Raw genomic sequence first — 23,878 nt, 5'->3', positions numbered from 1 at the left:
GTGTCGGCAGCTCAACGACGGTTATAAAATACAAAATAAAATATTTTTGGTTGCTCCGGGGATAGAGCGTTCAGCTCCGAATGCGGTAACCTGGTTCAAATCCCAGCGTAGGCGGAGAGTTTATACGAATTCTGTTCCCGTCTCACACTGACAAAAAACATCCTCTGTGGTAAACGGATCATGGGCTAGAATCCCCTTGATGTCGGGCTAACCGTGGGAGGTTTTCGTGATTTTATTCTCCATGTAACGTAAATGTGGGTTACTTTCATCAAAAAGTCCTCCACGAAGCTAGTTTCTCCTAATGCTTGATCCAGGAGATCCCTTGTCTTCTAAGTTGAGTTTAAATGTAAAGGTTACGAAATTGCACATCGTTAGTCGTAAACTCGAAATTGGGTCTGCTGCTCAACGTCGGTTATAAAATAGAGTATTTTTCTGAGACACATTAATGTATTTATGTCACTGAAATTATGAAGTTCAATAATTATTTCTGACTTACTAAAATAAATTGAGATCAATTGTAACGAAGAAGTTGGAAAATAGCATCTATTTAGTATCGAATTTTCCTATTAAAATAATCCAATTTTATTTTTATTGTAATAGACCATATGACCATGTTTGTAAAGGGAATTAAAAACGTGGAAACCAGAAAAAAAAAAGTAAAAACGGATAACTAAAAAATAACAACATATCTGTCATAGTTGTTTAAATGTATCAAGGAAATGGGATCACAAATTTATCACACGCATTACAGTAGATAAATTTTTCGTTCGTAAATGTGTAACAATTCATTGGCATCTCAACTTGTTCAAGACTGATATAAATGACATATCAACCAGCATGTAGATAAATATGTAAAAACTTTTTATCAAGAAATGGTTTCTCTCAGCAGCATCCTTTAGAAATGATAAATAGAATAAGATCGAATATTCATTTATTCTAAATCGTTTGCTTTCATCCTTAAGGCTCATAGACCCATTTAAAGAGTGTTGATAAAAAGTAAACATAGTTACCGATCGAATTCGGTTTCGATGTCTAACCTAAAATTCACTTTGTGCCCGGTGCTATGGTCCAAGTGACCCCATTTTTAGATGAAATTGGTTACCTCTTCTTCGGAAACCTGTTCTGCATTCCTAATGAAATTAACTGTTCAAAGAATGTTCTGTCAGCTTTAAGCTCGCTTCCGACCAAGTTCAAGGTCATTTTTTGAAGTCGTCCGTCAATTTTATTTTTCTGATTTTGTTGTTTCGGCGTTTTAATTTAGAAAGAGAAGATGAAAAGGTAAAAGGATATTATTTAAACAAGTATGGTAAGTGTTGTGTTTATGGTGCTAACCCACTAGCCTATTTGAAAGCAGAGAGTGTTCTAGCTATCCATTTCTAAGCTTTATCGTTTATTTTGACTCGTTTATTATCATTTAATATTTACTTTGATGCGAGAAAACGAACAAATTATTTGTTCTGAATTGAACATCGAAGAAGGAAAATGTTTTCACAAATGCATCATAGGATTAGATTAAGTTCTAGACGTCCTGAATTTCATTTAGAAATGGCACGAGGGATTTCCTGTCAAAACCGTTTTAAAACTAAACAAAACTTTTGATTTTTGAAAAAGTTATAAAATAAAACAATTGAAAATAAAACAAAAAGTTACTTTTTCAGAAATAGAGAAAACAACATTATTTGAAACCTAAAATAAAGAACATAACGGAATAGCATCACATTTGAAAGACGTGAGGGTGAATTTTTGATGTTGATTGAAATTTGTTATGAAAGTGATGTGCCCTATGCGTTTCGTTTTAGATTTGACAAAAACAATATTATATTCTCGCATATTAGAAAACTATATTTTACTGCTAATTTTATCAAAATCATTACCAAAGCGCAAATATTACCGTCCATTTTGGTGTTCCCATAAAAGTAGAAACATGGTAAATTTTACCATTTTTGTAGTTTAAGCCATGCTTTTTTCTCAGAGTAAAAATTACAATTTAATAAGTTTCTTTTTATTTATTATTAATTTTGGATGTTATTGTTTTAGTCATTTTTTTAACTGCTTAACGTCGCTCTTATATAATTAAACTTACAGACTAAAACAGACGAAATCAAGCAAACTGTTTATAATTTAATTATATTTTCATTCAATATATATGGAACCATATTTGATTACAATGTAGTTAATAAATTGTTAATTTTGTATCATTGTTTGTTCTTAACTTCACAATTTTTTAATGTTCTTTAAATGAAACTTCATCAAAATCCAGCAATGGACTAAAGAGTTTTTGTCAACCGTATAAACCATGGTTTTTATGTGGATAGTAACATTGTGTCCAAAGTCTTATCAAACCTGGGGCATCGAATGCTATAATTCTAAAATCTATTCACGCCTTTTTCTTAAGTGGCACAAAAATACATTTTTTTAATTATTTTAACAGTATCCGCATTGAAATTTATAAGTAAAATCAAAACAATATTCTCGCAACAAAAATTAATTTCTGAAGTATTGTACTGTTACAAAAATTCGTGGACACTTTGAAATAAATTAAATACAGCGCCTATCAGTTTTGGCAAATTTCTATTTGATTACATATTTGTGCGGCTTAAAGTTCCTTCCTTTAAGGAATTCATAGCTTTTTTTTTAAAGGGAGAGAAACTTGTTCACCTGATCTACACACCTAAATTTTTATCAAAGAGTTAGAAGAGTCCAGAGAGTTAAAATGAGTTTTTCTTAAAGAGAAGTTTGTACTTATCGAAATAGATGCAGATCTGAGGGCACAAGGTGCAGTGAATATTATGGATAGGATACAACAAACACAATCAAGCTCTAACAACTTTTGTCGAAAGGGATACCTGCAAGTGACGTTGTGTGGGTATCTCGATCCTGATTGGTTGTTGAACGTGGCATTTGTTTACGTTAGCAACTGTTCTTTCTATTCTATTTTGAGTAAGCCAAGTCCGTCAATTTTCAATTCCATTAAGTGACACATTCTAAATTCTTTCACAAAGATTCTTTCTCAAAGATTTCAACTCTTTCACTATATATTCACAAAAAAACTTAACAGAAAGACAGGCACGAAGCAATATAGAACATAAACAAACTAATTATGCATCGAAGTATACAAAAATATATATATATCACGGTTACAATAAAATATATAAACGAATAATAAATCTAAGTTAAGTAAAAGAAGTGGATGAGAAAGAATTATATTTCAACAAGTTCGATGTGCGATACGGCTCTATATTTAATTAACTTATCGTTAATTAACATTCTAACTTATGTACAGAAACTTAGGTCAACTTCAATACTCTTTGCTGATAATTATCAGCAGGCAATGACGTCATAGGTCACATGTGTGGGTATGGGAAGTCTCCGTCTTCTTGAAGTGCAAGAACCCAATTGTCAAGGACGCTTCAAGCTGTGCATTTTTTTAGTGAAAGCTGACCCCTTCCAATTCGTTTCCATTTGAAAGCAATAATTTTCTGAAATAGATCTTAGAATAAGTACGTATGCCATTTGATTTTCAATAATTCTAATATATTTAAACCTGTCTTTCTTTCCTAAAATTGAGTACGAATTTTAAGGACAATCGAAAACTTTAAATATCAGTTTTGCATTATAAAACATAAATAAAGTATCATTTTAATATTACTTCTAAGTTTAATTGCGTAATTTAGCAAGTTCATTGCTAATAGGATATATTTCCATCAGAAAGTGTGAAAGTTGGCAACTAATCAAATGATATTTAATCATCTAACTGTAAATCAGATATTTAATCATCCATATGACCCCTTATAACTGTAAGTATAACTGTAACTAACTGCAAGTATCAGATGTTATAGGATATAAAAGTAAAAAGTACTTTTTAAAGATCTGCACAGCATGAATTCCAGTTTTTTATATACCTTAACGAAAATATAAAATTAGATTTTGTACTTTCACATAATAATAAAAAAAAATTTAAATTTTTGTAAAATTTGGACACATTTTATTTAAAATGAAACTAAGTATTATACGCTATTCGGAAAAATTGTACACGTTGCCCCACAATACAGAGTACATTCGCTGCAAACTCAATATTGTGCTTGAACTATATCGTGTAAATTAAGCCATCTTGAACTTGAACTCTCGATACTATGAACCTTAAAACATGGTATTAAATTGAGTCATCTTTAACTTGATTACACATACCTATGATTTAATTTCAATGAAACATGGCTCAATTTAACACCAAATTAAACCATCTTAAACTTAATAACATGATATTAGGATACAACTTTGATGGAAATATGGTTGAACTTAAAAACCAAATTAAAACATATAAAAATTAAGTATACGATATTATATGATTCATCGGTAGTCTGCAAAATACCGTCGATTATATTCGACAAAACCCAAAAAATGGCGTTAGTCAACACGATTTTTCGCCTACAATGGAAACTTAAATACCAAATACATGACTAATCTTTTAAGGTTTCTTAGTGAAGCAACTTTTTTGATGTTGTTAAAATATAATAAACTTAAAGTCTTTTATGTTAAGTTAATTTTCCAAATAAATTACTGTGCCAAAATTTTTTAATCGTATATTCGAAGACAATTTCTACATTTTCAAGTCTTTACATTTCAACATTTCTACATTTTCAAGTCAAGGGATTTTAACAAGTACAACTTTAATGGCAACATAGTTTAATTTAACACCAGCTTAAACCGCATTAAACTTGATAATATGATGCTATAATCAATCTTAAATTGAAAAATGGTTGAATTTAACACTCGATTAAACCATATTAAACTTGATAACATGATGCTATGATCAATCTTAAATTGAAACATGGTTTAATTTAACACTCGATTAAACCATATTAAGCTTAATAGCACGATGCTATGGCCAATCTTAAATTGAGAAATGGTTGAATTTAACACTCGATTAAACCATATTAAACTTGATAACATGATGCTATGATCAATCTTAAATTGAAACGTAGTTGAATTTAACACAAAATTAAATTTGTTTACCCGATACTACAATTCACTTAGAACAGAAATATGATTCCATTTAACACCTTATTAAGGTTATGGCTATTTTTACTGATATAGACCAATGTTAGACCGATTTCCCCGAGAATGTATACAGTAAAAAAAGAAAAGAAAATATAGGTTTTTTTTTTTCCAAATCATCAATTGTAATGATCGTATTAAACTCGAAACAAAATAACTAATACTAGATTCAAATTACATATCAGCCAATTTAGCCTGATTACATAATTAACAATAAACCCATTTAAATCGCGACTAATATCCACTCCCTTATAACTTTTATTAGAGTTTCTTTTCTAAAACCGATCTCACTTAAATCGTGTCAAACCGGTGAATCTTATTAATGATGTTCCATTTTTAGTTGTTGTTCGAAAAGTGATCAATCCATTTCATTAATGATGGTAGTGTGTTTTGAAAAGTGATTGTCCACCTCGGGCAACATGTTAGATACATCATTTTCTTTCTTTTTTTTTTTATTCTCTCATTGTTTAGATCTTCGGAAAGGAGGGGTTCCTGTTTCCGGACCGAATTGCTTTGATCTTGATTTCATCTTTCGCAGTTGAGTGGAACACTAACACACTTAAAAAGTAGTTACTTTATGGTTTGGAGCTAAGTTTCTCCGTAGCGTTTTTACTATTTGATTGCAAGTTAATGTAATAAGCTATAGAAATAATTGAGGTCATTTCACTTTTTTAATATAATGAAATAAAAATATAAATCCCTACTTAAATAGGACTACAGTTTGTAGTGAAATTGTAATAAAGTAAATAATATTTAGTCAAATTTGACAACAGTGAAAATTCATAATTGAATCAGATTACAGTATGTATGGAAAATAATTTATTATTTAACAGGATTACAGTACATGTTAAAAATAATTCATAAATTTTTAAGATTATATGCAGTGCTTATTTATGCTATATACAATGAAAATAGGTAAGGAAAAATCAATGGTGTGTAGTGAAAAAAGATAACAATATGTTCTGAAAATGATATCTTATATTAAATAAGATTCCTAATTAATAGCAAAACTTTAAATTATCTCTATAATTAACAAGTTAAAATACTGGGCATTAGTTATAATTGCGAACAAGCTAATATCGAATTGAAAAGGATTACAATATGCAGTAAAAATATATAGGGAAAAGTCAATGGTGTGGAGTTAAAAGATATTACAATAAGTACTATATGTACTGAAAATAATTCCTAATTAAATAAGATTCCTTATTAATAGCAAAAATGTAAGTTATTTCTAAAATAAATTAGTTAAAATTTTTGATATTAGTTATAATTGTGAAGAAAATAATTTCAAGTTGAATAGGATTACAATATGTAGTGAAAATAGATAAGGAAGTGAAAAAATATTACAATATGTGTGTAATTCCTTATTAAGTATGATTACTAATTACTTGCAAAAATTGAAACCATTTCCAAATTAAATTAGTTAAAATGTTTGACATTAGCTATATAATTTTGAAGAAAATAATTTCGAGTGGAATAGGATTACAATATGTAGTGAAAATAGATAATGAAAAGTCAATGCTATGAAGTTAAAAGATATTACAATATGAACTGAAAATAATTTATAATTACTTGCAAGAACTTAAACTACGTCTTTAATTAATTAGCTAAAATATTTTACATTAGTTATAATTAAGAAGAAAATAATTTCGAATCGAAGAGGACTACAATAGGCAGTGAAAATAGATATGGAAAAGTCAATGGTGTAAAGTGAAAAAATATTACAATATGTGTGTAATTCTTTATTAAGTATGATTCCTAATTACGTGGAAAATTTAAGGAGAAAATTTAAGCTATTTCCAAATTAAGTTAATTAAAGTATTTGACTTCAGTTATAATTGTGAAGAAAATCACTTCGAATTGAATAGAATTACAATAAGCAGTTAAAATAGATAAGATAAAGTCAATGTTGCGAAGTGCAAATATATTATAATATGTTATGAAAATAAATCCTAATTAAATAAGCTTCCTTTACGAATTGAATAGAATAACAATATGCAGTGTAAATTGATAAGATCGATAGTGTGCAAGTCAAAAATATAACAATATGTTGTAAATTTAATTTTCTAAAGTTTATTAAAAAAATAAGATGAGGTACCTGATTTCGGATCAAGTTGTCTTATTACTGATTACAGTTTCGCTGTAGTGAAACATTAGTGCTCTTAAAAATATATACTTCGGCACTAAATTTCTCCGAAGAGTTTATACAATTGAATTACAGTAATAATAGTAAATATATAGTAATAATTTACTATAGAACTAATTGAAATCATTCCACTTGATACTAAAAATAATATCTAATGATTACAGCCTGTATTGAAAAAAGTAATGAAACGAAGGTAAAAAAATAAAATAATTTTAAAATTTGTTGGAATTATCTAGTGAAAATAATTCTCAATTTAATAGGATTGTAGCATGTTGTACGTAGATCATGTAGAAATAGGTCGTGAAATTCCAATCAAAAAATAGAATGCTGTGAAATACTGTTTCAATTTGTTGTAGTGACAATATACAGTACTAATATGTAGTGAAATGATAATATGTAGTGAAATATGAAAATATATTGCGAAATATGAAAATATATTGTGAAATATGATAATATGCAGTGATAATTTAAAATTAAAGATTATTTCCACATATTCGAAAAATAGAATAATTAATTTGGTCTTCATATCATTTCTGCAACTCTAAGGCATAGATACGCATATAGTTTCTCCATAGTTGCTTAGGTATAAAATTCAAACTATAATGCGTAACATTCGAATACACGTTCGAATTATAATAAATTAATAGTTCAAAATGTAATCTTTTAGAATTATCGAAAAGTAACAAAATTTAAATCTTTTGATAGCTAATATGTTCACTTTAAAAATGAAGAAATAAAAGGGATTAGAAGTATGGGAAAAAAGAAAAAAATCTCTAATTCGGCTAATTATATTAATTTTGTGCTATCAATAAAATGTTTTCAACGCAAATTTCGTTTATTAAATTTAAATTGACTCTATTTTCATACTTTTTATCTATTAAAAGTATTTTGAAAGACTTAAAGCTTTTGCACTACATAAAGTTGAAAAAATTGCTAGAGCTATTCGTTAAAATACGCACAAAACTTCATTTAGCATGTTTTCAGCTATAAGTTCCTTCATTATCGCAAAGAAAAAATTTCAATTAAACCGTATTTTTTTAATGTATAGATTATTAGTAAAAGTTCACAGTGAATGTATTAGCAAAACGCATTTATTTAAAACATAATAAGTTTTTTTATTTTATTTTTAAAAATAAATGAAATTCATTATTTTTGTTTTTATATGATATTTAGCAAAATAAAATTCTCTATAAATATGTACAACAGCAACGAAAATGACAAGAGCAAAATTATTCATCATTTATATTAAAAGTAATCTCCAAAACTGGCCCTGAAACTGCAAAATGCGTCTTTTTAAAAATTCAAAAAATGCCTGAAAAATTCTTCATAAATAAACAGGAATTTAAATCTGAAACATTGTATCTTTTTTAAATTTCGTGTAGCATGTCATTGTATAAAAATATGCTAGAAATTGGTACACAATTTTTTCAATTAAGTTCGAGATAAATGTAAAATGCTAAAATAAGACAAAACCAAAGAAAAATGTGGAAACATGTATTGATGCCTAGACTGATTTTTATATATCGACAAAAATAGGGTACAGTATAAAAGGCAAATATATATTGGAAAAAGTTTTATATAAAAAAAATTAACCACTACCAAAATAATTCTAAAAAGTACCTAAATGTAAATAAAAAGTTCTTAAGTTATAATAAATAATATTAGTGATGATAAAGAATTACTTTGAAATCTCAAAGATTGCTTTTTAGATAAAAAATCCTCAAAAAGAAAATAATATTATTATTAAAGTCTAGAGGCATTAATCAAAAAAATATACACAATTGGTCTTTTGTAAAAATAAAGTGTAAAAGATTTTCGAATATTTAACATTTGCTCGTATAAAACTTAAATTAAAAGAGAATTCTTTTTTTATGAATGCATGTTCTTAGTTCGCCTTTTTTAAAAAAATTGTTAAACAAATTCTATTACTTATATATACAATCATGCATAGCATGCTTACATTTATGTAAATCTTACACGCACGCAATGCGCAGTGATGTGAAATATATGTATAAATATTCTAAACCATACATGGAGAAAAAAAAATTCTGGTTAAATTACTGTATTGTAATGATATTTCTTTCAAAAAAGAAATCTAGTAATAAAAACTAAAATATACGGTATTTAAACTATTCATTTAGTTATTCTTCCATTTATATAGTAACGACTTACTGGAGAATCTGGTTTTCAAAATTATTATTATTACTCCATATTTAGTAAAAAATACAGAACTGAAAAGCAAATTTAACTCAATAAAAGGTTTTTACGTCATGCTTTAAGGTATCATGGTTAAGCAAATTTAAGTATTATAAAGCCATATTTTTGTTAATTTTACCAAAATCATTACCAAAACGCTTCAGTTAAAATTTTCGAATTTCGAGCACTCCCATAGAGCGAGACACAAGGCAAACTTTACAATTTTTTGGTAATTTTGCCCATACTTTTTTTTTTAGTGTATTTACACCGAAACATACTAAACAATAAAGAAGATACGCAACATTCGCATAAATGTGTCTGATTAAAATATTAGCTATGTTTAAAAGTTACTCACCATTTTTGCGTTTCTTGAAAAACTTGAAGATACCCTGATATGGCATAATACTCCTTTCGCTAAAATACTGACTTAATAAGATCTTATTTGTCTCCGTAAGCTTCGTTTACAATGATGTGTTCTGTCTGATACATCTTGATTGACTGACAAAAAATAGATTGTTTAGAGTTTAAACTGGCTCTTTCTATTTTTCAATGAAACCGAAACAGTACTACATAGATCAAAAGGATGTGAGAGCCCATATTTCTGGAATGATTTTTAGTTACTCAGTAAAAATATTTAAAAAGTTGAATGTTGCACTCGAATCAAAATGTCCCCTTTTTTTATCAAACATACGTAGATCTCGTTCTTTTTTTTTTCTTCAAAACTTTCCAAAGATTGCAAGCGTTCACTGTTTTAATTTTATAAAATATCTTTTTCCTAAAGTGGCATTGATTGATAATAATTTCATAAATCAATATTCAAATGAAAGTCTTTTCAACTGAGAAACTTAATTCAACTTCTTCAATTGAAATGGTAAAATTTCTTCTAACAAAGCTTTCAGAAGGTGAATTCCGTAAAAATTTTAAACGTCAATGTTTTCATTTATAAACAATTCACAAAATGAACTGGCAATGTTTTCATCGGTAAACAATTCAGGACAGAAACTGTTTCCACTAAAAGCAGTAACTGGCAAAGTTTTCGTCAGTAAACTATTCAGGAAATGAACTGTTTCCACTAAAAGCAGTAACTAGCAAAGTTTTCGTCAGTAAACAAATCAATCAGGAAATGAATTGTTTCCACTAAAAGAAGTAACTGGCAAAGTTTTTGCCAGTAAACAATTCAGAAAATGAATTGTTTCCACTAAAAGTAGTAACTGGCAACGTTCATTAGCAAACAATTCAGGAAATTAACTGCTTTCACTAAAGGTAGTAAATGGCAATGTGCAGTGTTTTCACAGATTACAAACTGTTTCTCCTACTAGTAATAATTGGCAATATTTGCTTCAGGAAATAAAATATTTCCACCAAAAATGGCCAACTTGAAATCACTTTTTCGGTCAAAATTTCAGAAAAATGTCGTTTTACTCTAACAATCATCAGTTGGCAATATATCTACATCAATCAACAAATCAGAAAGAATATCTTTTTCTAATATTTCCAGCAGAAAACTTGAAAAAGAAACGAAAATATTTTCATTCACAAACAATAATTGGCGATGATTCTATTAATAAACATGTAAGAAAACGAAATGTTTTTACTCCTAATTTTCACTATCCAAGGTTACTCTTCCATGCGAGGAATAAAAACTCATCTTTACCTGCTGCGAGGCATGAACCACAACTGAATGAATCTCCATTTCTTGTTCATCAGACTGCCGGCCGACATCAGGGCGAGAGAAAAAATAAAAAAATAAAAAAACCGGCCGGCCTAATTTCATCCTTTCAAGCACGCTTTCAGATTGTTTTCTTTATCTTTATGGTATTCAAAAAGCTATTTTAACCAATTTGACATAATGGGATACTTGCTTATAAGAGGAAGGGTTTTCTTTTTTCTGGACAGAGAAAAACGATCTTTTTGCAGGTACTGTTTAAATGATTTATTCAATATCATGTCAAGCGACCTACCTAAAGTTATGCTGGTACCTACAGAAACAGATTAGATATCGAACGCACTTTCAAAAAACGGATAAATTGTTAGAAATTTTGGAGCGCTTTTGCTTAGCTGGGCTAACTCTTCGATTAGAGAGTTACGTTAGATGCCCCTGAAAAAAAAGAATGTAGTAATCGAGAGCGGAGAAAGTCAATTTAATCAAAATATCCATATTTTACATATCCGTTTAAGAAATTTAAGTGTGATGGGTATTTAAATTACATAAACAGGAGCCATGATTACTAATTACCATGAATGATGCCACGCTTGGAGGGGAGGGAGTGGGTACCAAGAAGTGTAACTACGTCACATATTTTAATTAAAATGAAAAAAATTACGAAAATCAGTATTTTTTATTAATAATTTTTTTTTCTCTATCCCTTTCATCAAACTAAATTTACTCTTAATCATTATTGTTGCTATGCTCGTAAATTTCTTTAAAACGCATAGTTAAAGTTTAAAAATGAAATATGATGTATAACGAGTATTTCGTTTCTGAGTTGCTAGTTTATGTAATGCAGCGTGACATATAAGGAGGGGGGGTAGAGGTTAAAGTAAAATATGACAAAGGGGAGGACGGGGATCAAAAATATTAGCAAAATTTTTTTTACATCATTTATTGACCGTCCCCAAGGTAGAAAAAAATATTATTTTCAAGTTAATAATCTAAATATGAATTTCTCTCTTGCAAAGAATATTTAAATTGCTATCACGTATCCAAAATTTCAATAATAAATTGATCAATCTTAAAATCATATTTTATTCGTTAGAACCAATTTTTTTCGGTTATGGAACTCAAAAAGATCAACAGCCGATTTTATAAAGTATATAAAGACAATTGTGAACAATTTAACTAATGAAAGACTACTTTGTTCTGAAAATATTAAATAAGAGGATTGGGAGCCACAATGACTCAGAGGTTAGAGCTTCCATCTGTCAATGAAGTGACCCGAGTTCGAAGCCCAGTGATGGCAGGTCAATACGAACTCCGCTCCCGGCTCGCACCATCCACAGTGCTGACGTAAAATATCCTTAGTGGTAGACGGATGATGGATTGGAGTCCCCTTGCTGTCAGGCAAGCTATGGGAGGTTTTTGTGGTTTTCCTCTTTATGTAACGCAAATGTGGATTAGTTTCATCAAAAAGTCCTCCTCGAAGGTAAATTTCTCCCAATACTTGATCAAGGAGTTCCCTTGCCTTCTGGATCAGGTTCAAAATTACAACGCTACGGAATTGAACATTGATAGTCGTGAACTCATAATTAAGCCGGTTGTTCAAAGTCTGTTATAAAGTAAAATATAAAAATAAAAGTAAGAGGAGTAACAGTAACTGAATTATAAGCTAAATAATGGATCATATATTGAATTTAAATATAATTCCAGGTTTCAAAAATTTAAGAAAAAAAAATTGTTTCAAGAAAAGTTCGAACTCTCGGAACCCTAGGCTTCCACGGAACAGCAATTGTGAACCGATGCTTTAGAAATTACAATTATTTAATTACCTAAAAACAAATATTTTACCTGCAAACTTTTTTGTTTAAATAATTTCAAATTTTAAAATTTAATCACAAATATCATCTGGAACAACATGAAATTTAGTATTTCATGTAATATTAACGTAATATTATATATGAAAAAATTTCAACCTTTATAATTTGAAAAACAATTTTTAAAAAAAAATCATTATTTTTACAAATTTTCTAAAAATTCAAAACTTAGTTTTGTTTTTATTATAATAAAAATACCTTTTAGGAAAGCAATTTAAATATGTATATATTCGTATTCTAGGACAAATATTACATGGAATACAAAATTCGTTCATCTTTTGTAATTTGAAAGTGAAATTTTTTGTTGTTGAAATAATAGCTTTTATTTACAAAATTTATATAAAAAATAAAAACTTAATTTTTTTCCATAATAAAATTATTTTTTGGAAGCTAGATTGTAATTTATTCTAGATTGTAAAGTATGTACGTTTACAGTTGTAATGTTGTAAACTATAAAAATTACAAATGTTTTTAAACGTATCTAGCTTAAGCATTTTTTTTATTTTATTTGTTGACTGAGGAAGACTGTTTCGGCATTTACGTTTAATAAAGCAGCGTCAACCAGTCCGAAAGTAAACATGGTTCAGAAAACTCTCCTCAGATCTCCAATAAACCACAGGATAGGAACAGTAATACTCCATAGTTTGCAATTAATTATGTAATTATTAAGGGATTTCGCCCTTACTCGCTTCGGCTCGCTAACTCCCATGATTGCTCATCAACTCTATCCTGATTGGTTGTTGAAACGTGACATTTGCTTAAGTTAGCAACTGTTCTTACCATTCTACTTCGAGTAAGCCAAGTCTGTCAAGTAACAATTCTCTTAAGTGACACATTCTAAATTCTTTCACAAAGATTCTTTCTCAAAGATTACAATTCTTTCACTATATATTTACAAAAAAACTTAACAGAAAGACAGGCACGAAGCAATATAGAACATAAACAAACTAATTATGCATCTAAGTTGCCAGTTACACAGAACAAAAATATATCACTGTTACAATAAAATACATAAACAAATAATAAATATAAGTTAAGTAAAAGAAGTAAACGAGAAGGAATTATATTTCAACTTATTCGATTTACGATACGGATTTGTATTTAATTAACTTATCGTTAATTAACATTCTAATTTGCATAGAGAAACTTAGCTCAACTTTAATACGCCATTTTGCTAAAAGAGATTAGCTGGTGCTGACGTCATAGGTCACATGTGTGGGTATGGGAGGTCTTCTTCTTCGGGAACCAATTATTTATTATCGACAATTTTCAACAGAAGTTACACAAAGTTCATCAAAAGATGGCGCTAACCAAAAAAATTCTATAAAATAATATTTTCAAAGTAATTACTATTTGTAGCGCAACTACATGGGTGCTAAGAACAAAATTTACAACCACTACAAATATACCAGCTGGAATAGTCTGACACGCAGCAGAAAACACCTTTTTTATAATAAAAAATCGTACATTTCTGTTTTCCCCCCCGTTTTTGTCCAACTAATTTTTCAAATCATCAGTCATGTTGGTCACTAGGGGAGAGTGGGGACAATTGTAAAATTTTTTACTTAACAATTTTTAATTAACATAAAATCCAATATATTATTAGTATTAATTGACAGACGAGTAAAGTAGACTATCCTCTACTAGAAAAAAATACCTTATTTTAAATGTTATTATATTAGTTATTAACAATTTTTGACAGTCGTGCACTTGTTACAATTGTCCCCACTTACGGGGTCAATTGCAACAGTTCATAAATTCAACTAAAACATAGTTAATTATATATATTATCATAGTTGTGATATATTTTTTTATTGATCAAAATAGTAGTGATATTTTAGGAGTAAAAATAATAATGAGCAGACCCCTAAAGTGTTAAACTTTTAACTTTAAGGGGTTAAAAATTTTAATTTAGGCTGTGAAAGGTGACAAATAAAATAATGCACATGCAACATAATATAAATGATGTAGGAAACTATTAGCGGCTCTTAAAGAGTTAAGTAATGGTTTGTAAACATAAGATTATTTATTTTCAGCTGTTACAATCGCCCCTTTACTTATTGTTACAAACGTCCCCATGACGCCATTTCAGCTTAATTTGTTAAAAACAATGCTAGTTAATTAACAAAACTAATTTTTTTTTATTGAAATGTTAATTAAGGTGTTCATTTACATATTCGGTTAATAATTTTTATTTGTTTATATAAAATTACTTTGTTACAATATAATATTCTAATGCCAAAAAAAGTACTTACGTAGCGTGAAAATACCTTTTGTGATGTAACTCTTTCAAAAGTACATAAAAATGGTTGCCAGCAGGTGTGTACATGTAGATTTATTAAATACACCTTGTGCGCCACCTAGGAATCAAATCTAGAACCCGACACTCGAAATTTTTGCTCTGTTACAATCGTACCCTGTTACAATTGACCCCACTCTCCCCTACTGGTAAAATATAATAGAAATTAATGTTTGAAAATAATTTATGTTAAATAAAAAAATATATATTATTCCCGTGAACATATGGGACATATTTAGAATTATCTCTTAAAAGAAAGCTTGGGCACTACATTAGAGCTATAAAAAAATAGAAAGTGTTGATAAAGAGTTAAAAGAATTCTATTCTTATTAAAAATTCAATGTCATTTGTCGGGTATCACGAATGCTACACAATGAACTTCCCCAGTCCTATTTTAAAAGTCAAAACGCATCTTGGCAGCAAAAGTAAGACTATCACGTTCGCAATGTTAAAAATTTTTTAAACTTCTTCACCTTCTCTTTTTTTAAGATTTATAACTATGTTACCTCACGCACTATGCTTAATTCTAATTGGTTCATTTTATAACAAGAGCATCGTGACAGTTGAAACTTTTATGCTAATTAGGAATCCATTGTTTATTAAATATTGTTAAGATTAGTAGAATATTTATATACCAGAGAAAAACAAACGCTTTTTTTTTTTATCCGCGACCCAATGTCAAAGGTAGATCAAGCAACTATTTTTAAATTAACAATGCTTTTTAGCCATTCATATTTACGTAAAACGATTATTACATTATACTTATATTTAATAATTTTGTAACGAAATTTTTTCTACATAATTGCGTTATGCTTTTAGTTTATGCATAAATCATCGGTTACTATTGTTCATCTTACATTAAAAAGTACGTATTAAGCGTACATATTATGCGTTATGCGTATATTTTTAAATATAAAAGTTTGAATTTTTAGAATTATATCTGTATGTATAAAAAGCAAAATTCTCACTAACTTATCATTAATTCTTCCACTTTACGTGAAGTTAGAAAGCTAAAATTTGGAACATCTAATATATATATTCACCTCTTACGTGGCTCCCAAATTTTGGCTGTATTTCTTTTCCGCCGATGGAAACGTTTGCTTTGTTTTGTTTACGTTACTATTTCTCTTACACGGCGAATCGACCAATGATTGCCGCTAAAAATGCCACATGCGAAATCTAGCTGAGGTGACTCAACATATAACGCTTTTGAAAACGGTAACTGAAATAACCAGAGAGCATCAGCTGCGGCAATCTCATACTATTAAGCTAGGCAGAAGTGAGTAGTCTTTGTCGATAGATCTCTATTTTAGTATTTTGTCGAAAGCGCTTTTTTTCACGAATTTATATATTACGAATTTATTTGACGATTTTTGATTTATATCACGAATTATACTATAGCACATTTCTAATAGGTTTAACGAATTACATGTCATTTATTTGAATTCAAATTTATTTTAATGACTTAGTATTTACTAAAAGGATGTAATTTTTTTTAAAAAAAAAGTTTTTATATGGATTTGAATGATTGTTTTAAATTCTTAAAATTTTGTGCATTTGCAATGTACCTAAGCTAGTAGCGAGCGAAGCGGGCTTGGTTTGCGAAGCAAACCATATAAGATTGAGTAGCAATTTTCGGGGGTTGGCGAGCGTTAGCGAGCAGGGGGCGCAGCCCACTAGTGATACAATATTATTGTAATGTTTTATTTTTATTTGTTATATAGTTCAGTCAGTGCGTACCAAAAATTCTTGAATGGTTACTAAATTAGGGTAGTTAAAAAATTTTTATATCTTGTCTGATTCATGTTTCCCAATTTCCCCGAACATCGCGTGTGCCACCACCTTTGAAATAAATAAAAATTTAAAAAAAAATAAAAATAGAAACTTTAATTTTTGTAAACTCTTTTGAGTTTTTTTCCGATAATCTCTTAAAGTATTAAATTTACAAAAATATGTAAATTGCTTTTTTTTTATTTAATTTTCTACAATATAAATCTTTCCGAGATAAGGCTCTTAGAATTGTAAGATTTGTTCCAAAATTTACTAACTAAATTTACTAACGATACTAACTAAAAAGTAAATTCTACGACAAATTTTGACATAATAATTATGGTAGAGATAAATAACTAAATTTATGTTTTTTCTCACTTTCACACAGTCTTTTAGAAATAAACTTTATTATTATATTTTAAAGTTACGAAGCACACGTGCATACTTAGTCACCTCCCAAGTGTGGCTGATACACCTTAATTATAATAAATAAGTGGAATGAAAAAAATTACTGCAAACAAAGGCAAAAATTTATGATTGATAAATTTACTAAACAAATTGAAAAAACTTAAACAAATGCCAAATATATCTTTATAAACCTAATGAATGCATACAAGGAATAACTTTTCAATTTCCACATGCGATGCAATATATCTTTCTTACATGACCAAAGCTTCAGTAGTTGTAAGATTTCCCCACTTCTATATTCTATATCGTCTATAAAAAGCTACGGGAGGGCATGCACATTCCGACTCTTGTCTTGGGAAAATTAATTTCAGAACCAGCAAATGAAGCTGTGATGATGAGTGAAAACACAACCTTAAGGAACGAGGGCTGACCAATGGGATACCTGCAAGTGACGTAGTGTGAGTATCTTGATTCTGATTGGTTGTTGAAACGTGGCATTTGTCAGCTATTTCAACTGTTCTTTCTATTCTACTTCGAGTAAGCCAAGTAATAATTCTCCTAAGTAATGCAGTCTATATTCTTTCACAAAGATTTCAATTCTACCACTATATATTTACACAAAGACAGGCACAGAGCCACGAAGAACATCAACAAACGTATTATGCATCGAAGTTGCCAGGTACACAAAACAAAAATACATCAGCGTTACAATAAAATACATAAACAGATAATAAATCTAAGTTAAGTAAAAGACATAGACTAAAAATAATTATATTTCAACAAATTCAATGTGCCATACAGCTTTGTATTTAATTAATTTAAAGCTAATTAGCATTTTAAGTAAAGTAGAGAAACTTAGCTCAACTTTAATACTCCATATTGCTGATAAAGATTAGCTGGTGCTGACGTCATAGATCACATGCGTGAGTATTGGTTGCAAGTACCCGATTGTCAATACAGCACTTTACAGTAGTCAGAAGGGCTTTTCTTAAAGGCGGAGAAAAATGGAAACTGTATCTTGCAGCTGTCCAAAGCTATTCTTCAAGCATCTTCACATTCCTTTAATGTTAAATTTGCACATTTGTTCCTGCAAGATATGTGGATGCAAACTTTGCATATGTTAACATAGGAAAGCAGAATAGATGCAGATCTATGGCATCCACAATTTCTGGATTTTTTTCTTTTCTGGACTGATCAGACAATTGAGCCTACTCTGATGCGAATGAGTAGGCTCAATTCTGATCTTGTAAATTGTGATCTTCTAAATTAGCAACTGGAAAGGGATAATTGGTTTAAGGGTTATCCGATGGAACCTTGGAATGACGCATCTTCAAAGCATGTGTAGAATGAGGAGGAAGAGAGAGAGATGAAAAGATCGATGAACAATTGGAGTATGAAGGAGTGGAGGCAATTGAATGTTACTCAGAGTGAGCTGGACAGCATTTTAATAACAAGGAGCTTGTCCTAGGCCTTTCAAAACATATGAAAATTAACGTTGTTTATCTTTTTTTTTAAAAAATATTACGATTCGTATCATTCTTGATGTAATTTTTTTAAATAAATATCATCGTTAAAAATCTTTCAAAATATTGTATCTCAGAGTCTATACGCAACTAAACATTTATACTACGATTATTACTATGACAAACTTTATCGCAGAATTCAGCTTTTAGTTGATATCGAGCAATACTTACCCAATTTCATATATTATGGGGAAAATTCTTTTAAACTTCAAAGAGCTCTGTCTCGGAAACTATTTCAACTATAAGCACCGTATTGGTCTCAAATTTTAGATAATTTGATTTAGTAAAAATCAGTAATTTTCACATTTTTCGTAACCTCATAACTTAAGAAAATATTTGTAAAAGACGGAAAAAAGACCCAAAAAATTTAATGGTTTTTTTCAAGATGGCGGTTGAAGGAATTGGAAAACTTAAATTTTTCATAACTGTACCAACCAATACAATACACTGCTTGACAAAAGGAGCAGTAGCTAAAGGAACAGTTACATTTTTCGGAATGACAAATAATAGACCTTGCTTGATGAAATGAAACTAAGTACATATTTAATTGATACAATGTGCATTTATTATTATGTAAAATAGTTCAAATATCGACGCATCGAAAAAAATAAAATTAAAAATATAAAAGAAGTTCATTGGATGATTTCTAAACAGAAATGAAAACTTCAGTAAGATGTGTGATTACCTCGGACTCTAATGCACATTTTGCTTATGTTACTCATGCTGTCCACTAAACTGTTGAAGAGTCCTTGGAGGATATTGCCCAACTCCTCTCTCAAGGTGTTTTTCAGTTCTTGCATGGTTTGGAAAGGCCGTGTTCCTTGTGAAACCCGTCTGTTAAGAGCATCCTAGGCATACTCTTTAGGTCAGAGTAGTACACAGGCCATGACATATGCTCAATATCTTTACTTTCTAGTGTGTCTGTCATACCTCAGCGCACCTGCATGGCCACGCATTGTCGTCCATAAACCGAAAGTCTGGATTTACCACACTCTTAAAAAGACAAACATGATCCAGAATAACCTCTCTGCAATACCGTTATGATGTAATGCTACGTCGCTCATTGATGTGAAGCGGTGTTCAGCATGATACCTGCCTACAACAGCACACCTGGGCTATACCGATCACGTTCATGAAACTATTGTGCACAACCTATTCAATTCTCTCTCCACACCAACTGGTAGTCAGAATCGCAGTGAATGTCATACTGAATTGGGATTCGTCGAAGAACATCACTCTGGATCACTGCTGGTTACCCCAACTAATACATTCCTTGAACAAACGTAATACACTGCTCAAAAAAATTAGGGGAGCACATGGTTTTAGTGAAATTACGCAAATATTTACACCGATAAGTAACAAAAAAGTAATCATATATAATGTAAGACCGAGCAGGAAAAAGAAGAAGAAAACTTCATATGCAAATAAAAGTTCATGACGCCACAAACCAGAAAAGAAGATAAGAGCAGAAATTGGGATGTAGTAGAGGCGTCTGTTTCACTGCCGTAATTCAGAAAGTTAATTTCTCAGTTATTGTTTTTGAGAAAGGGTGACTTGAAAATGTCTCAACAACGTGATTTACCTGAATCCATTGCATGGCGCATCATCGGCAGACTGGAATCCGGGCAAACACAACGCAGCGTGGCGGACGCTGTTGGAGTCAGCAGAAGTGTCGTTGCAAGGCTATGGAATCGATTCCAGGAGACTAGAAATGTGAGTTGTCGGCCAGGGTAAGGTCGGCCACGTGCAACAACTGCAGCTGATGACCGGTATATACAGTTAACAGCTCGTCGTAACAGAACAGACAATGCTACTCAGCTGCAAAGACAGTTTCTCGTGGCAACAGGACGAAGAGTTTCCACTTAAACAATACGGAATAGGCTCCATCAGGGAGGTCTCTATGCTCGTAAGCCCATGGTCTGCATTCCATTGACCTCGAGCCACCGTGCGGCTAGCAGAAGATGGGCTGCTGAACATCAAGATTAGGAGCAACGCGATTGGAGCCATGTATTGTTTACAGACGAGTCTTGATTCAGTCTGGAGAGTGACACCCGACGTGTTTTGGTGTGGAGGGAAAGGGGAACTCGAAATAACCCCACTTTCATTCGTGAAAGGTCACACTACAGACGAGCTGGTTGGATGGTGTGGGGTGGAATAAGCATAGGTGGACGTACGGACCTGCATATCATTCGGAACGGTACTTTGACGGTCCGCAGATATGCAGACGAGATATTGAGACCTCATGTCATACCCTACGCAGCAGCCATTGGTGATTCCTTTGTTTTACAAGATGATAATGCGAGACCACATACAGCTCGTCTTGTGAAGAGCATGCTGGAAGCTGAAACAATATAACGTATGGAATACCCTACACCCTCTCCTGACCTGAATCCAATCGAGCATGTTTGGGACGTGCTCGGGCGACGCATTGCTGCGAGACCAAGCCCTCCATTAACTCTCCGTGACTTGGAGATTGCCCTTCTTTAGGAGTGGAACTGTATTCCCCGAACTCTCATCGATACCATCATCGCATCCATGGGAAACAGGTGTGCAACAGTCTTACCTGTTCGAGGAGACCACATGCCTTATTAACAGTACTGCATCACTTCCAAACATTACTTTTTTATCGTTTTCAAGTAAACCAATTGTTGCCTTAAATCAGCTTTTTGTTTTTTTCCATAGTTTCCATGAATTAAAGATTAATTCCATATGTTTTTACGTCTTTTTTTCTGTATCGTGCATTGATACGTATGCACTATCCATTTCATGCAGCTCTGTGGATGTCTCGCACGACTTTCTTACTTTCTTTGCTTGCTCCCCTAATTTTTTTGAGCAGTGTATTTCTTGACGATGGCGTGGTTAAGGCGGGATGCATCGAACAGGTTTTCGTGCATGCAAACCAACTTGATTTTACGCCGTGAGATGGTTCTGGCAGAAACATGTGTACCGGTAGTGGTTGAAAAAGTCTGCTTAGGAGTGACATTTTCGTTCCTTTTCGCTGCTGGTTTTATATATATCGTTCCTCTTAAAGTGTTGTGTTCTTGCAACGACAACCAGCATGATATGGCATACCATTTCTACCTTCAGCAGTCTTTTTTAATCGCGAGATGACACTTTTTGACACTCCCATTACTGCAGCTACGGTGGTGATATTTCGACCTGCTTCCAATCGTTTAACTGCTCGTCCACGATCGTCAGAACTAAAATTATACCTTGCTAACATTTTGCACCTAATTATTGCAACACCACACTGAATTTCACAGAAATAAGTTCAACAACATATGATGCTATTTCAGTCAAATAAACATTAAGAAAATTTTTCGAATGAATGAAGAGAATGTGTGCACTGCCTTTTATACAGATAGCGAGCACTGCTCTAACATGCCCTTTACACTTGATTTTACTGTTATTGGTGGGCTGCCAATAACGCTACTTTGCATAAATCAGTTGTTTCTCAGCAATTGTCAAGCAGCGTATATCAAAAAATTGAAACTACCCTACTTTTTGTAAGCATTCTTGATAGTTTGACTGTACTGATAAACAATTTTAAAATTATTAATTTTCGGTCTTTTCAAATTTTTGCATTTTTCTTTAAATTTGCTGTATTAAAAATGTCTACGTTCTAAACATAATCAAATACTTAACAGAAAAAAATTGTATTTTTTTTAAACATCACTTAAAAATAGCAGGTGCTGCTGGTTTGACCACACATCTTTTAAAAATAAAGATTTTCTCTCTCTTTTATTCATATTTTTATAGTTGTTAAATAAATAATTTCTCTCAGATTTCGGTTTATCAGCCTCATTAAAAAGAAAAATTCCCAAAATGTGCTTTTTTTTTTCTTTCTCCCAGATCCCTTTAGATCGAATCTCAGCACATGGAAATTACATGAAATCAAAATAAATGCAAGGTATTTCGTTTTGCGCGAACTTCTCATTAACGACAATGAGTATAATTTCACTTCCATATCCGATCAGTAAAAACCACTCTCAACTGACGACCTCAATTACTTTTCCTGCCTTACTTACCCATTGACCTAACTGAGCTTACCATATAATGACTCTATAGCTTCAAGTCTTACCTCAACACGTTTCCAAAATTTTGTCTAGCCGAGAAAGACGGCGTGAATTATAAGAACAAATTAGTTTCGAGCCTCGGATTTCCACTTAGGGCTAAATTCAAATTATGAAGAAGATACTTCAATTTAAGGACATCATTTTTATTTGAATGAAATTAAATTTGCAGTCCCAGGGTGGGTAGTCAAGTTATTCAACAAAAAATAAGCACTTTTAAAGCACTCAAAAAATATTTTTAAGCACTTTAAAAAATATCATAATTAGGCAGGGTTGGAAAGTTTTTGACAATCGACGGTTTTATCCTGTTTTAGCCGCCATGTCAAAAAAAAAAAAAAAAAAAAAAAAAAAAAACCTTTTGGCATTGTTTTTGACAATTGTCAAAAATTATGAAATTTTGAATCATGTAAAACGAATGGTGTTTTCATACGCTACGGACGGATTATACGCCGAAAAAAATTTTGGGTTGAATTAATTATGAAAACGTTGAATAGAACAATGTGAACTGAGTCTTTTTGTATAATTTGAAGCGAAAACCAACATAGTAAAGGAAAAATTTCATTTTGAAAAAGGAAAAATTAAGAATTTTTTAAAAACACCCAATGAAAAAAGCACTTTTAAGGGCTTTTAAAAAACGAAAATCGAAAATAAACACCTTTAAGCACTGTTTAAAAACGCTACGCATCCTGAGTCCTTATTATCTTAATGCATCAAAGGCGAGCCATGATGGTTCAGGGGATTGAGCGTTCGTCTTCCAATGAGGTGAACCGGGTTCGAATCCCAGCTATGGCAGGTTGATACGAACTCTGGATCCGGCTTGTGCTGACGTAAAATATCCTCAGTGGTTGACAGATCATGAGTTAGAATCCCCTTGCCG

This window comes from Parasteatoda tepidariorum, chromosome 7 (assembly GCF_982258835.1).
Source record: "Parasteatoda tepidariorum strain Cologne lab strain chromosome 7, Ptep-v5.0, whole genome shotgun sequence".
NCBI classification, from domain to species: Eukaryota; Metazoa; Arthropoda; class Arachnida; order Araneae; family Theridiidae; genus Parasteatoda; species Parasteatoda tepidariorum.
This window is presented reverse-complemented; position numbering follows the sequence as displayed.